General features: G+C 46.1%; 1 protein-coding gene across 1 annotated transcript in view; it reads right to left on the minus strand.

Annotated features, from left to right (window-relative positions):
- The window catches only part of LOC149339218 (uncharacterized), a 119,584-nt gene that overhangs the window by 82,407 nt on the left and 22,615 nt on the right, over window positions 1–14,562 (minus strand). The gene's annotated exons all lie outside the window — the stretch shown is intronic.

Raw genomic sequence — 14,562 nt, forward strand, 5'->3', positions numbered from 1 at the left:
ATTCTTTTCTTTTCAAGGGGAGGCAATGAAACCAAAAGAAAGTGCACTGCGGTTATTCGCTCTTCTGTACTATGTGGCGCAAGAACGCTGGTATATTAAATTTGGTATAGACATTACATATGAGTTCCCACTTTACAACTTGTTGTATTTCACTCTATCGTTAGACAGAAGGCCTCGTGTTTATGGAAAGCGTCTGCAACTGACTTCGCTCACAATGGCGAACCTCAAAACACGCTAAACCTGTGCACAGCACTCAAAACTCGTGGGATCAGGTTTTTCGCCATCAAAATTGGACATAGAGGAGGAGGGAAAAAGTTTCAGATGGTGCGGCTAGCTTACCTTTGGAAAGTTTTGCGGAAGTTTGCATTGTATGCACGTGATTACCGCGCTGCTCTCAGTGTAGCAACAAAAGTGAACATTCCTCATCTACTGCAACCAGAGGTAAAGAGTGATGGAAGTAAATGCATCGGGAACGCGGGGTGCTTTACTATTGATTTATAACTAAGAGGGTAATTATTTCCGTCAATACTCTTCCTTTTCCTTCCGTTCTTCTGCCGGGCCTCTCAAAGCACGCGGGAAATTCTTGCCACGCACGCAAGAACTGCATCCATGAATAGGTTTGCTCTTAAAATGTTCTATGCCGACACCGCCATTCACTGAGTAGTTTACTGAAGCTCCACAGTTGATTGAAATACGCTGTACATTAAAATACCAGTATTTAAGGTTATTGCAGGTTTTAAAGCGAAGGCTTGACTACGATATCTCGGGCTTCAATCGTGGACCGCGTAAATTTGACCTTCAGTTAAGTTAGAGGTCAAACCATGAAAACGAGAAAACGAAATTGAACTAATGCCCATGACTGCGAGCCGAACCCGCGGCTGAGCGAACATATCTCCTTTAAGGGCCGCTGAGCGAAACCACTAAGCTCTCGCTACATTTTTTTCAACTTGGGCTTTATTGCAGTGATGCGATGTTTTCTGGGAATGAGCGATCCACAAACCTTAAGAGGACAGTGGCGCAACAGCACATATAAGCAATGAAGCACGAGAAAAGAATTATTTCGGAGCACATATCAAATACATCATAACACGGCACATCTACGCAGCAAACAACTAGGAAAAAGGCAATGAACACCATAGCACTAAGAGTGAGTGCCACTTCCGTTCACACTTGTTCTGGATACACAATTCATTTAGGTGTACAATCATTCTACAGAAATGGTCTTTAGGAGAAAATACAAACTCACAATGTCGGTCCGTCATGCGAGTTTTCCACAGCCTTTGTAATGCAATTAAAAATAACGTATCTAATGGTTCATCCACAAATGATAGTGCAGTGCGAAATCGTACACAATGCGGCGTGAGATTAAGGCATTTTTGCAATGTCCGTTGCATGATGTCCAAGAAGAGTATTGAATCTTTAGAATTGAAACAATGCTCAATCGTTTCAGGAGCATCACAATGTCGACAACGAAAATACCCCTTTTCTGTAGCCGTGTTCTGGCTGGTAATGTCCTAGTGTGTAGCTTACAGAGAACAGTTTCTGTACATGACGAGATGGGAATTTTACATATTTAGCCAACACGCCTCGTGCTATACTGCACCACGCTCTCGGGCTGTGCACTGAAGAGCGTCGTCTTCATCAACCTCCAACTGCTCCATTCCACGGCACTGCCTGCTCACCGCATCTTCTACATGGCACAAATACATGCTTTCGCTCCGATTCGAATGTAGCAAACATTCTTTGTAGTTTTGTCTTCGGAGGCGGCGACAATTTTTCACCTTCAAAAACCAGCCATAATATGAACAATAAAAATTACATTATGTCCTTGCTAGCAAGCCTAAGTGGTTCAAAAATAAAATTGTAATCGCGGAAACGAACCTGTTAGAGAACTTTTCCGAACAACTGCGCCCTTCTCTGCATCATAATCTAGCCTAACCTAGCCTAACCGTGGTTAGCCTAGCCTAACCACGAAAGGAAACAAGCGCATGAAACGTAAAAATAAACCCGGGAATGCGGCTACACTAGGATCGGTAACAACCTCAGTCACGCACGAACCTATTCGCACGTCTTCCAAACGGCTACCATCTGGCGCGTGGAAAACAGGCTAATTTTGGATCTTGCGAGCTTTGTTGGGAGCGCCGATTACTCTCCCACAATACAGCATCGCTTTAAACATTAAGTGGTTGGAGATTACATCTTTCGGCCTGCAACATGCGCGCCAAATCTTTTGCTTATCTGCCGTACTTTTTCAGCTGAATAGTTAACTTCTGTTGCATTACTAATTTTAAAAATTAAAATTACACTTCTCTAGGACGCCGCCAAGGATACTCTAATTTCCTTTCGCAGCACTCGCTAGCTTTCTTTAGACCATTGGTTAATCTCTGTTTCTACGCTAGATATAGTATGCTCATGGCAACTGCGAATGTTTCAGAGGTGAATTATTCATGTAGTTTGCCACTGCTTTAACATGGTTCCATAATGAAAGTTTCTGGCCATGCAAAGATTATCAGGGACTATCTTTGTTGTGCGGCAAGCCTATAATCACCAGGAGCGGCACACGAGGAACTGCACAACATGTTTACCATGGTTCAGTTTTAACTCGTGCGGTATCTGCGTGGCGAGTTGTTTCCTGCGGCAACAATTAATTCACAATGCAAGGCGGGTCGCCAGAGTCGTTGAGCGAGCTAAGAAAAAAGTAAAGATCCAGCTTATGCTGTTAAGATCGACGCGACGAGATCGCGAGGTCGTCAGACAGCAGCATAACAGCAAGACACAAGCGCCCCGATAAATATTTATGAAGAAAGGAAAGGTCAGCGCGGTCGTGAATTATCGGCTTCGTCGCACTAAGAAATAGCTTTTATCTTCTAAGGCGCTTTACCAGATCCTGTTCCTCGGGCTGCCGTTCTGTTTGACAGTAATCTACGAATTGCAGCGAATATTCGCTTTCAGTTCTTGCTAGGAATCATAAAGACAAGAAAACATCGCTGGCTGAGCTCCGTCGAATTCTCCTGGGACACGATTCTGCAAAAATTTCACGCTATCTCGTCGTCAGGAGTAGATGCTGGCTTACACGGTTTAACGTCTCAAAGACACTCAGGCTATAAGGGACGCTGCAGTGGAGGACTCCGATCAATTTCAGCCAGATGGGATTCTTTAACAGGCACTGTCGTGGCGCAGTACACGGGCCTTTAGCATTTTGAGTCCATCGAAATGCGATCGACGCAGACGGGATCAAACCCGCGTCTTTTGAGTCAGCAGCAGAGCTCCATAACCACCGAGCCACCGGAGCCGCTTTGAGAGTAGATTTAAATGAAATGCACTGTGGGAAAGGCGTACCCTTTCCTAGGACGGCTCATAAAATGCAGATAGCTGCTCACGCGTCTTGGGGCGCGTTCCACATCAGCCGAGAGTGGGATAGGCGGGGGTGGGGAGGGGGGTAGAGTCGACGGGCAAGGCGTGCTTTCTGAGTCGACTCCAGACCCGAACTCGTCCTACCCCTCAGCTTCTCTCCTGCTTCCGCCCCGTCTCCCCAGAGTGCACTCTCTGCGGAGAATCGCATGCCGCCCTGGACCACATCCTCTTCGGCTGCCCTGCTGATCCTCCCCGCAGGGACAGCCCCCCATTGGAACATGAGAGGAATGAGAGGCCCTCCTTGCGTCGCAGGACCCGGACATGCAACTTCGCTGCGTGAACCGGGGTGCCAGTGCCATGGCCCTACGTGGCCTGGACACATGCACGTCATGTGAGGGTTGTGCGGTGGCCCTGAGACCTTGCACGGTCAAAACTCGCTTGCATAATAAAGTTTTCCATCCATTCATCTTTAGCCGGTATTCATTCCTTAGCTTCTATTCGCGAGAGAGAGCTTGTCCCGCTTTTTTTGCCGCTTTTTGCATATGGCGACCGGCGCTAGCAGTGCTCGCCACGTGCCGTAGAAGAAAGGATGGTGCCAGCGTGGTCTCGGCGGAACACCAGCCGAGGCGAAACAGTGTCCGCCTGTGCGCATTGTGATATACTATAGCGTCATACTTATATGCTATAGTGTCATAACGCTATAGCGACATACCCTTAAGCCGTAGCACGAGTATCGGAGGAAATTTATGTCAACTCCAGTGAACTACATTTTCATGACTCCATGTTGTTGCCGTTTGTCTGAAGAGAGAATGTCGAGTTAGTTCAAGAGATGTTATTATTCAGGTCATATTTTAAACTAATTAAAAAGTTCTCTAATATATTACTGATGTAAAAGCCTGTCAACATCAATGCGTAGCAACTCAACCGCAATTGATTCCCATCTTGTATAAAAAATTAAGTATTGATCCATATTCGTCAATTAAGAATTAAGCTAAACATATGTTTGCAGAGAACATCGCGATATCGTATTTATTTGCGGCAAAATAGCATAGCCTGGCGTATGCTTAGTAAGAAGCACGGCTTACTCTCTGCTGCCTTTGCGAACAACTACTAACATTTGCTTCCAGTAGAACAGAAATCTGCATTGCATGATGGTGAACCTAACATTTTCATACAAAAACTCCTGCATCATACGGTACCTACGCGCCAAACCGAACGTTCTATACTCTTCGTTTTAAATAGACATTCACCCAAGTAGTCCGGTTTGCTAGGAACTGGCTGGTAATGTGAATGACTCCGTTTAAACAACAAAAGAATAACAAGAAGTTGCGGAAGGAGACGACAAAGAGAATAAGCACCCACGGAACAGTAATTACAGGACACCCCGAAAGTGCGGGAAAAGAAGGATGATCGAGCGAGTCATATAAGGGGCTTACGCGACACGTAAAACCTGACGCGCAGAAAACAAAAATCCGCCGCAATCTTCTCTCCGACAAACCAGCAAAAGCTTTTGTAAAGGCTGCAAAGAAGTTTGTGGACGCAAAGGGAGGAAGTAAACAGTTTCCGCCTCGCTAGTTTCCTGCCGGGATAAGGCTACCTCTGAAAAGAGGAGGGAGAAGGGAGCGGGAGAAACAAACACGGGGAACACCTAAGAAAACAACGCGGGCGAACCTGTCCGGCAGACTTGAGAATCCAGCCGGGCGAAAATTGTTAGCGCGGTGTAAGTCAAAGTCTGTTCACTTTAGCGATTCTGTCAACACGGGTGCCATCGGCTGATAGAAAACTAAGCCGGGCGCCTGTGCCCTTTTATTTTATACTCACCCTCTGGCCCGCACACCGTGCCTCTGGACTGTTCGAGACTGGCAAACAAGCGAAGCAGTGAGAATTAAAGCACCAAATATACACAAGAACGACCAGCTCGAGCGCAAAGCAGCCTATGTCATGTCAAAAGACTTGAATGGGCAGCGAAAACTAAAATATTCCTTGAAGAGCGCAAAACAAAAGAAAAAGAAGGTCAAGAATGATTGCAGAGAACAAAACTAAGGAAGCACGGAAAAGAGAGAGAAATAAAATGTGAAAAAGCGTAAATTTTAGCAAAACGACTCACCCGAGTACACTCCGCTGTGTAATAAGGGAGCAATGCAAGTTAAATGTAGATGTTTTGCCTATGTATAGACTAGGGTACAAGAAAGTTATCAGTGAATTTTTGTATTCTACAGCGAATGTGGAGGTGGGCTGTTGCTGGAAGAGAAAAGATTCAGGGTCGTTGGTGTGCGGAACAAATTTTCAGGACACATTCCCTCAATCCCTGGTCAAATACAGATGTGCTCCGACGTAACTTGAGGCCCTTTACTGGCCAAGGGGTAGTTTAGATGAAGCCAAGCAGCTGCGAATGAAAGAAATAATAGCCATGTGTAACTTGGTAACAGACAGCGGAAATAGACAGAAAGCTATAAATCTCGTACTGGCGCACAGGTTCAAGCTCTGTGTGAAGAAGTGCAATGATTCCTTTCGTTAAGGGCTACTTTGTAGCACTGACTTGTCTTAATGTACGGTAAGGTGAAAAGGAACACGACCGAGGTAAATAAATAGACGGGTGATCATGGGAAAGCCTTGACCATGAATTAATCTCCCCAGGTAACTGGCTTGAGACCGAGCCGACATGACTTTTTAGGTCTGTCAGATGTGTATAATACATTTTTTTTCGAGTTATCAACAGACAGACAGCTCTTGGTGTAATATATGGGCGGCGAACTTCAGCGCAGGCATTGTGTTTTTTAATGCCTAATAATACCAAAGTTATCATATACTCAAGGCGTGGAAGACCACGGGCTTAGTAGAAGAAAAAGAAAACACTTTAATTGAAACTAAAATTAGTGGTCGGTTCTCTTATTCGAGGAGTACTTTGGATCTTGCAGCCACTCTAGCCCTTTCGCTCAGGCACTGCTGAGCTTTCGGGCCTGAGCCGGACTGCCTTCCCTCGCATTGTTCAGTCGTCGGTTCTTTTGTTTTTCCTCTTTCTCTGTCGTCTTGGCAGGCTTGTAGCATGTTTATAAAACGGAAGGCAAAAAAAGAAGGTGCAGAGAGAACTGCAGCAATCGCTCCCGCAAGCAGCGAAATCCGCTTGGATTTGTCAAGAATCCAGACGAAGACGCGACTGCGGATCAGTTTCACTTCTGTGCACCGGCGTGATATGTCTGCTTGTGCGACAGGAGAATTTCTCGTCGATTCTTGGTTAGGTGGACGGGTATTGGTCCTAGAAGAGCAGCTATCGGACGCACACACACCCAACTTCACTCGTCTGCTGCCTTGAAATCCTTTTTTATCTGTTACCCTTCTACCTAAAAAAAAATTGCCTCAGGAAATCAGGGAAAAGAATCAGAAATTATCCGGCGTCTTTTTCTGGTAGCATTAACTTTCGCGAACTGTAAATCAGTCATCATACAGGCACGATTGCCTGTCCCTGATTCACCGTTCTTAGTTTATGCTTGACCTTTCCTGTGTTTCGTTTCCTTCGATGTGTTTCGTTAACTTTTCTGTCCGTCCTTGTTTCGTGTGCGACATAAACGTTTCGACATAATTCTTTTTCTTTCACGCTACACTTACTTCTCTAACTATAGCATGTGCGAATGACTGCATGAAGTCTTCAGTTGCCTCTTTGTGAGTGCAGCTGAAAGCCCTCTATATTTATCTTACATAATCTTCTCCCTTTGCCCTCGACAAAAAAAAATCAGTATTGGCGAGCTTGCGTATGTTTATGCGAAGCGTATTACTAGAGCTACACTACAGCCCGTCGAGCGCGGCGGTGGAGCTACCATTGACCTTTAGCGTGACCACGTGACACCACGTGACAACATGACGTCACAGCAGAGGAGAGATGGGCTGCCGGCTCGCGCGATCGGCCGCGGCGGTGGAGGCTCCACATCAGAGGCGCTGCAGCTGACCACGTGACGCTACAGCAGCGGTATAAAGGTGAGCTTGCCTCGCTCTCCGGGTGTGATAGCGCGGCTTCGGCCACGAGGAGTATCTGTTCTCGCTTCGGCGAGCGCGGCTTCGGCCGCTTTTTCTTTTTTTTTTTTTTTTGAACAGCGTCCGCTCCGGCGGACGCAGTTGTTGCTGCGACGCGCGTCTTTTCTTTCCTTTTTCTCTTTCCTCTGATCTTTTAACTCTCCTCTATCTGCACGTGGCAGCGGTTGTGGCTTGGCTAGAGCCAGTAGAAGGCCCGTGCAATTTCCTCTTCATCCTTCTCTCAGTCACAACAACAACAACAACTCTCCGTGCACTTACGAGGCGGCCAGGTGTTGGGATGCCGCCTAGAAGCAGGGCTGATTTGAACGAGAAGCGAAAGCTTCAGCGTGCAACAGAGACCGATGAAGAGTGGGATGAACGTCAACCAAGGAAAGCCATGTATTACCAAGCCTGGCCATCAATATGCTTCGCATCTGACTAGGCTTAACCTTAGCTAAGCCTCAGCCATTTTTTCCCCTACTGGTGCCAGCGAAGTTAGCATGCAGGTGAAGCTGCACAGGCGTCATCCTTCGCGTAAATCCTATCAACTTTACGCTTTACGGTTCAGACGTACGCAATATGAAGGATTTAAATTGATGCTCATCGCTATGGCTAAGCGAAGATGGTTTTATTTTGCCTCCGCGGCAATATTGCCTTAGCTTAAATGACAGCTGTGTTTCTTTTTCTTCTGTAGAAAGAAATGTCCACTTTCCGCGGCATTAAAAAAGCCCCCCTCCACCCTCTCTCTCTTTTAAGCTGCTTATACATCTGAAATAAAACTGTGCAAGAACCATACCATCACTGCGCTTAAGCCAACTATAGTTCTTTTTTTGTGGCCTTTTTGTGCTATTCCTTAAGAGAGAGAAAATGTTAATGTTGCTGGATCTTTTGCGACCGTAAAAAAATGTGTAAAAATAAATAACGCTGTAATGACATTTAATCAAAGTGCATGGTGTTTAACGAATGTTATGAAGGACGTGACGTTACATAAAAAGTGCACAAGTGACGAGACACAGAAGAGAGGCAGAGAAAACGAGGGCAGACTCCCAACTGGAGTTTACGAAACTAATGCCCCCCGACTTCGTTCGTAGCAATGCTCATGCGCAACGAACACTGATGGCCGTCAAACGCACCTTTGTTTGTTGTGCATGGGTATTGTTGGTGACGAAGTAAGCAGGCGTGGTGTCAATAAACTCCAGTTGAAAGTCTGCGCTTGTCTTGTCTGCCTCTCTTTGCCTCGTCTCTTGCGAAGTTTTTGTGTTTTTGATCATGACGATCGAACTTGCCACCCATGTGTGCTACGCGCCGATCTAAACGTCAGAAAACGTGTTATAGGAACAAAAAACGACCAGTATAAGCAATAGAACAATAAACAATTTGCTCCTGAATTAACTGAGATATAAAATTTATGTTGCTCGTCGCTCTGCACGTGTTATTTACTTTGCCTTCGAAATTAATATATAAGAGCAGCTAGTGAGGTAAAAAGAACAAAGAGAAGCGAGCGCGAAGAAAAAGAAGCGATCGAGAAGATTTTTCACACAAAAAGATTTTTCACCTCACAAAAAGGTTTTTAGCCGTTTCCTGCGATTTTTTGATCCATAAACTTTAAAGGAGCTCCGTATTGTTTGGGTTCCTGGCCTTGCAGGCGTTCATTCAAACGAGGTGGCTGATTATTTAGCAAGGTCAGCTCTTGCCGGGTAAGTGACACATACCTTCCCGAATTTCAGTCTGCTGGTGCTTTGCAGGTTTCAGCGGTTCCAACACCTATCAGCCAGGTTACGCGATCCCTTACGAAATACGACTGATTATAAGTACTTAGCATATAACTAGAACGTCCGTTCGTTCAAGACCACACTGTGTAAGGTATGAATGACGCGGGTGCGGTGCAAGGTTCCCAATTTAAATTTATATCTATGCAGATGTGGGTGGTCACCGAAAAACCTCTGTGACTGATTTGGGGACGTTGAATCAGTAGGCCATTTACTCCTGTACTTTCCAAAGTTCGTACCTCAGAGAAAGATTTACCTGGAGGTCCCTCTCCCCAGGTTAGGGCTCCCGTTATCTCTGCCAGTGTCATTATCGTTCGGTGCGAGCGCCGAAGGATTTGCATTGGGTTCAATTTGTGGGATTCTGCATGATTACATAACTGCAACTAGTAGGCTGATATGCTGACTCTTTTAAAATTCTTGCACAGTTTTTTTTCACCAAAATATTCTTCTTTATCTTTAAATATTCTTCTGTCGTTTTTCGTCGATACATTTGTCGTAAAAGCCTATGAAAATGTCCTTGTTTATGCCACTACACCTTGGCCAATCCCCCCTTGTGGGCATGCGCCATGCCTCAATTGGAAGAAGAAGCGGCAAACAGTGTTTCTGCATCCACCTGCCATGAAAACCGGCAGTACGAAGTGCCAAGGCAAGCCCAAATCCCAAAGTGAGCGTCGCACAAAGATCGCTTAATGTTCTGAGCCCAGATGCGTCATGGCTCACCGCACCGAAGGCTTCAAACAACGGCAGCCTTCGTGGAGATGCCCATACGATGACTTCGAATACCGCTATTTTGGTGACGTGTCGGACACGCAGTATTTCTATGATTTTGATGAAGACACCGATGGTGACGTCTCACTGCCTCCTCGACAGCACAGCTCTTCGAAACGTCACGACCATGGAGATGGTCAAAGCGTTGAGAGGGAAAAAGCAGGAGGCGGCACGAGCTCTCAACCCAAGCTCGGACCAAGGAAGTGGGACAAAAATACTCAAAAGGGTTGCTTCAGGCTGGACCGAGTTGTTCTCTACCGTCTCCGAGCATCCAACAATGGAACAGGCAGGACAGGATGCCCACCGTTCCTTGTCGCACTTGAAGACCGTGAACATCTCCACGCTCACGCTTGGTATGTACACCGCTACTGATACCTGTTCGTCGACAAGAACGATGCAACCGGCTGCCACGGTCACTGCCACTGTTTGCGCGTCGAAGGAGATACTCGCAGTCAGCACCAAGAGGTCTTGCCGGAGCCTCTACTCCTTCCGGAAGCCTCAAAGACCCCGTCACTTGGTCAGGATATAGGGGAGAGGGAATCCAAGGAGAGTGGTCACATCAGCCTAGCCCAGGCAGAACAAGTCAACCCAGTCGATGCGGTCGATGATAAAGAAGCAGTGCCAGCATCCAATAACATCTTCAGCACCCTCACTGAGCTCTCGAACACTGTATCCCGCCTTCCACCCGCGGCCCCTGGCCCTGAGGTGTGACTTCTTCTATGATTAAAATTTTGTTCGAGGAATCTCCCACCGACTTACTGGCGCTTATAAATTACTCTCTTAAGGGGCCATGGATTCCAAATGAGTGGCGTTTAGCAAAGATTATCCCGTTGCTTAAAAAGCAGAGAGATGGTTATGTATTAGACAATATAAGGCCAATTTCTTTAACTTCGAATCTCGTTAAGTTAATTGAGAGGGTGTTGCATGATAGAATAATGTCTGTTATTTCAGAGACTGGGTTGTTGAACCCTTGCCAGATTGGTTTCAGACCAGGATGCTCTATATGGTGTGCCCATACCGATCTGGAGAGCCGCATACAGTTAGCTCGGCGCCGAAACCAATACGCAGCGCTTGTTACTTTAGATGTATCTAAAGCCTATGACAGCGTTGAGCACAGGACGCTCTTGCAAAGACTGCAGGCAGTAGAACTTCCGAGATACTTTGTGGCTTGGGTTGCTGAATTCCTTGCTGACAGGGAATTTTACTGCTTTCAGAACGGTGTTTCATCAAGCAAATTTCGACAAGCGAGAGGAGTGCCCCAAGGGGCGGTCCTCTCCCCTGTACTTTTTAACATCTTACTCAGCAGTATTCCCTGCAGTCCTCAGGTGTCCACTTATGTGTATGCTGATGACATCGCCTTTTTTGCTTCAGAGAACGACATTTCCTCTTTGTACCAGTCCTTACAGTCCTACCTGAATGTCCTAGACCAATGGTTAGGAGACATTAATCTGTCCCTTAATGTCAATGAATGTGCTTTATTGGTTTTTCCGCTCTCTCGTCCAGTTAATATCTCTATTGTTTACCGGAACCATGTAATTCCTCAAGTGCAAAGTGTCAAATACCTCGGAGTAATTTATGATCCTTCTCTTTCCTGGGGGGCCCATATTGAGCAGATCACTGTGAAAGGAGTCCGAGCAGTCGGTATGCTGCGCAGGCTGAGCAGTGTTCGTTCTGGCATGAGAAGGCACTCACTTCTTATGATTTATAGAATGTACGTCCGTCCAGTCTTAGAGTTCGGCTGTGTTTTATTCTCTGGTGCACCAGCGTATAAACTTCGCCCCTTGATTCTCTTGGAGCGGGAGGCGTTGCGCCTTTGTTTGGGCCTTCCGAAATTTGTGGCGAATTCTGTTTTGTACCTGGAAGCGCGTACTCCATCATTGATTTCTAGATTTCGGCTCTTAACGGTGAAAACGTTCGTAAGAATGTGCGATTCTTCGCTCCATGCCTCCAATTTGATCTTCCTTTGTCAGCCTAGGCTATTTTTCAACGAAACCTGGTCTCGTTTCCGTACCCCTCAGATATGTTTGGTGCAATCCCTCCTGGACCCCTTAAACGTCCGCATTTCGGACATCCGTCCGGTATGCGCCAACTCATCTATTCAGATTGTCTTCGATGACATCTTTCCAAAACATGCAAAGTTAATGCATTTTCATTTGCTCAGCGGTTTATTGCAGGATTACCTGCTGTGCTTTAAATCTCATGTGCTCATAGCGACAGACGCCTCACAGTGTAAAGAAAAGGCCTGTGTTGGCATTTTCTCCATCTCCCTTGACTGGTCATTCTCACTCCGCCTTCCCGATTACACCCCTATTTATTTGGCCGAATTTCTAGCAGTAGTCTTAGCGTTGCGCAAATTAAACAGCTCCTTGTCTTCTGTCATAATTATGACAGATTCATTATCGTTGTGTTCCTCTCTCACCGCGCCTACAACATCTCAGGCACTTCGGTTACTCAAATGCTTGGTTCCACCCCACGTGTGTTCATTACGGTTGGTCTGGGTGCCTGGGCACAGAGGAATCTATTTGAATGAGGTTGCTGATACCCTGGCGAAGGCATCTCTTCAAGGCCCCAGTCGTATCTGTGCTTCCACCCAGCGCATATATTACCGCGGCCAGGTTTCGCAGGTATCTGCTCTTGAAAGAATTCGCAGCATCAGCTCTGACCTCCTCTCCCGAATTCCGGCATCTCCTTTACCCGTGGTGCAGTAAAGGATGGCGATCACGCAAGCTTGAGGTTTCCTTCACGCGTCTACGTTGTCGCGTGCCTCTTTTAAACTTCTACCTTTATAGATCTGGTCTGGCGGTCTCCTCATTGTGCCCGTTCTGAGGAGAACCCGAAACGATAGATCATTTCTTGTTGACCTGCCGCCGTTTCTCCTCTTTACGGAGCCGCCTGCTGGAGCTTCCGTTACGACAGCTTGGTTTAAGTCTGTCAGCTGGGGTTGCTCTGTCTCTTGGGGCTTCCTCCCTTGGGCACAGCAACTGGAATGTGCTCTCCGCCATGCAAAACTTCCTTACAGACACTAAACGGCTGCCGTCTTAAGCTGTGCTCTTTCTCATGATCATTATTTCTCTGGAATCAAAGCTTTCTGACACGTGGAATATTTAGCCCCGTTCTCTATTTCAGTCACCGATCTCACAGCATTTGTTTAGCCTATTTCAATTACTCATCTGAGATCCTTTCATTTATTTCCTAATTGCTATTATTATCATGATTATTTTATTTTTCCCCACCATTATTTTCTTGTTTAACATTTTGTACACCTATCAGTTGCCGCCTGTGTCTTGGCCAATCCCCCGCAGTGGGTATGCGCCATTTTCTAGAGGACAACAACAACAACAACACTCCGCCACGTGTCTTGTTCGGTAAGGTGCTGCCGGCGTTGTCTACATGTCGCGAGAAACTCGCAACCAGAGATATGTTAGCAAGTATGTCTACCACTCGTCGAAAGTTCCCACCACGTGTCTTCCTTGATAAGGTGCGGTCGGCGTTTTCCACATGTCGAGAGAAAATGACAGCCAAAAATATACTAAAAAGTATCTCTACCATTCGTCGAAAGTACTCATATGGTACACCAGCACCAGTCCCGGAGATTATACTACCGGACGATGAAGGGCTTACACCCTGTGTTAAAATATCAAATAGTGAGACGGTCCAGGGACTTAGCCGCGCGCCATTTGCGCTTATGAAGTTTTTCGATGTGGATAGAGTGGTGCACCCAGACCGCGGCTGCGTCCTAATTCTCGTCGTGGGGCTAATGGTCGCAGTGTTTGTTGTGGCGAGTGTATTCACCGTTCGCGCCAGCTTTACCTTGAGCATGCTGTCAGGACAGTCGCCGGACCAAGCCATCAACGTGGAGGCCAGATCGAACGCCACAAAGTTCGGCATGCAAACGGGTTCTTTTTACATGGGTGACAAGACGACTACTGCAGCCAGCGAAGAAGACGTCATCGTTACATCGGACTGCTAGCACCGGCATCCACACCCCTGGGAACACTGCAGCAGAGTATAATACTTTATTTGTTAATTAGTGCGTGCTTCATGGTGACAAGGAACGAATTTATAGCACTGTAGGAAGAACCAGCAATATAGACGAAGACGGCGACTTCACATAGCCTAGAAAAGTCCTTTCATGAAACTGCGCCTGAATGAGTATTGATACAATTCCTCTCTGTTTACTTCGAATCTTCTCGGCAAGAAATAAGGTCTAAAATAGCATAAACTGAAAAAATTCGTTTGCTATATATTACTTTTATTTATTCCATACAGGTCGCCGGCATTTTAAGTTTATCCAGCGCCCATGTGTGTCTTTAAATGCTCCTTGCGTCTCGTTCCTGCACTCTTCCCTAACCATGCAAAAGAAGGAAGTTTGGAGCGTGTGTGTGCGAACTTAATGATAGTCAATATTAATCTTTGTGGTCTGTTTGGAGCAGGACAGAATTCCTTGAAGTACAAAAAAAAATCGACGTTATAATAAATCGTTTTGTGCAATCATCACGAACCACTTTCATTAGTTGTTGCAAACCATCATAATAAGCTTTACTACATCCATTGCAAGAAGAGATGTCAATGAATTCATAAATACTACAGGTTCTCCAATGTTAATCTCTCCATTGCTGTCGGGAGTTACTAAGGCGGCACTATTTCACGTTCCCTTTCTTTG

This window comes from Amblyomma mixtum, chromosome 6 (assembly GCF_055824585.1).
Source record: "Amblyomma mixtum isolate Tamu chromosome 6, ASM5582458v1, whole genome shotgun sequence".
Lineage (NCBI taxonomy): Eukaryota > Metazoa > Arthropoda > Arachnida > Ixodida > Ixodidae > Amblyomma > Amblyomma mixtum.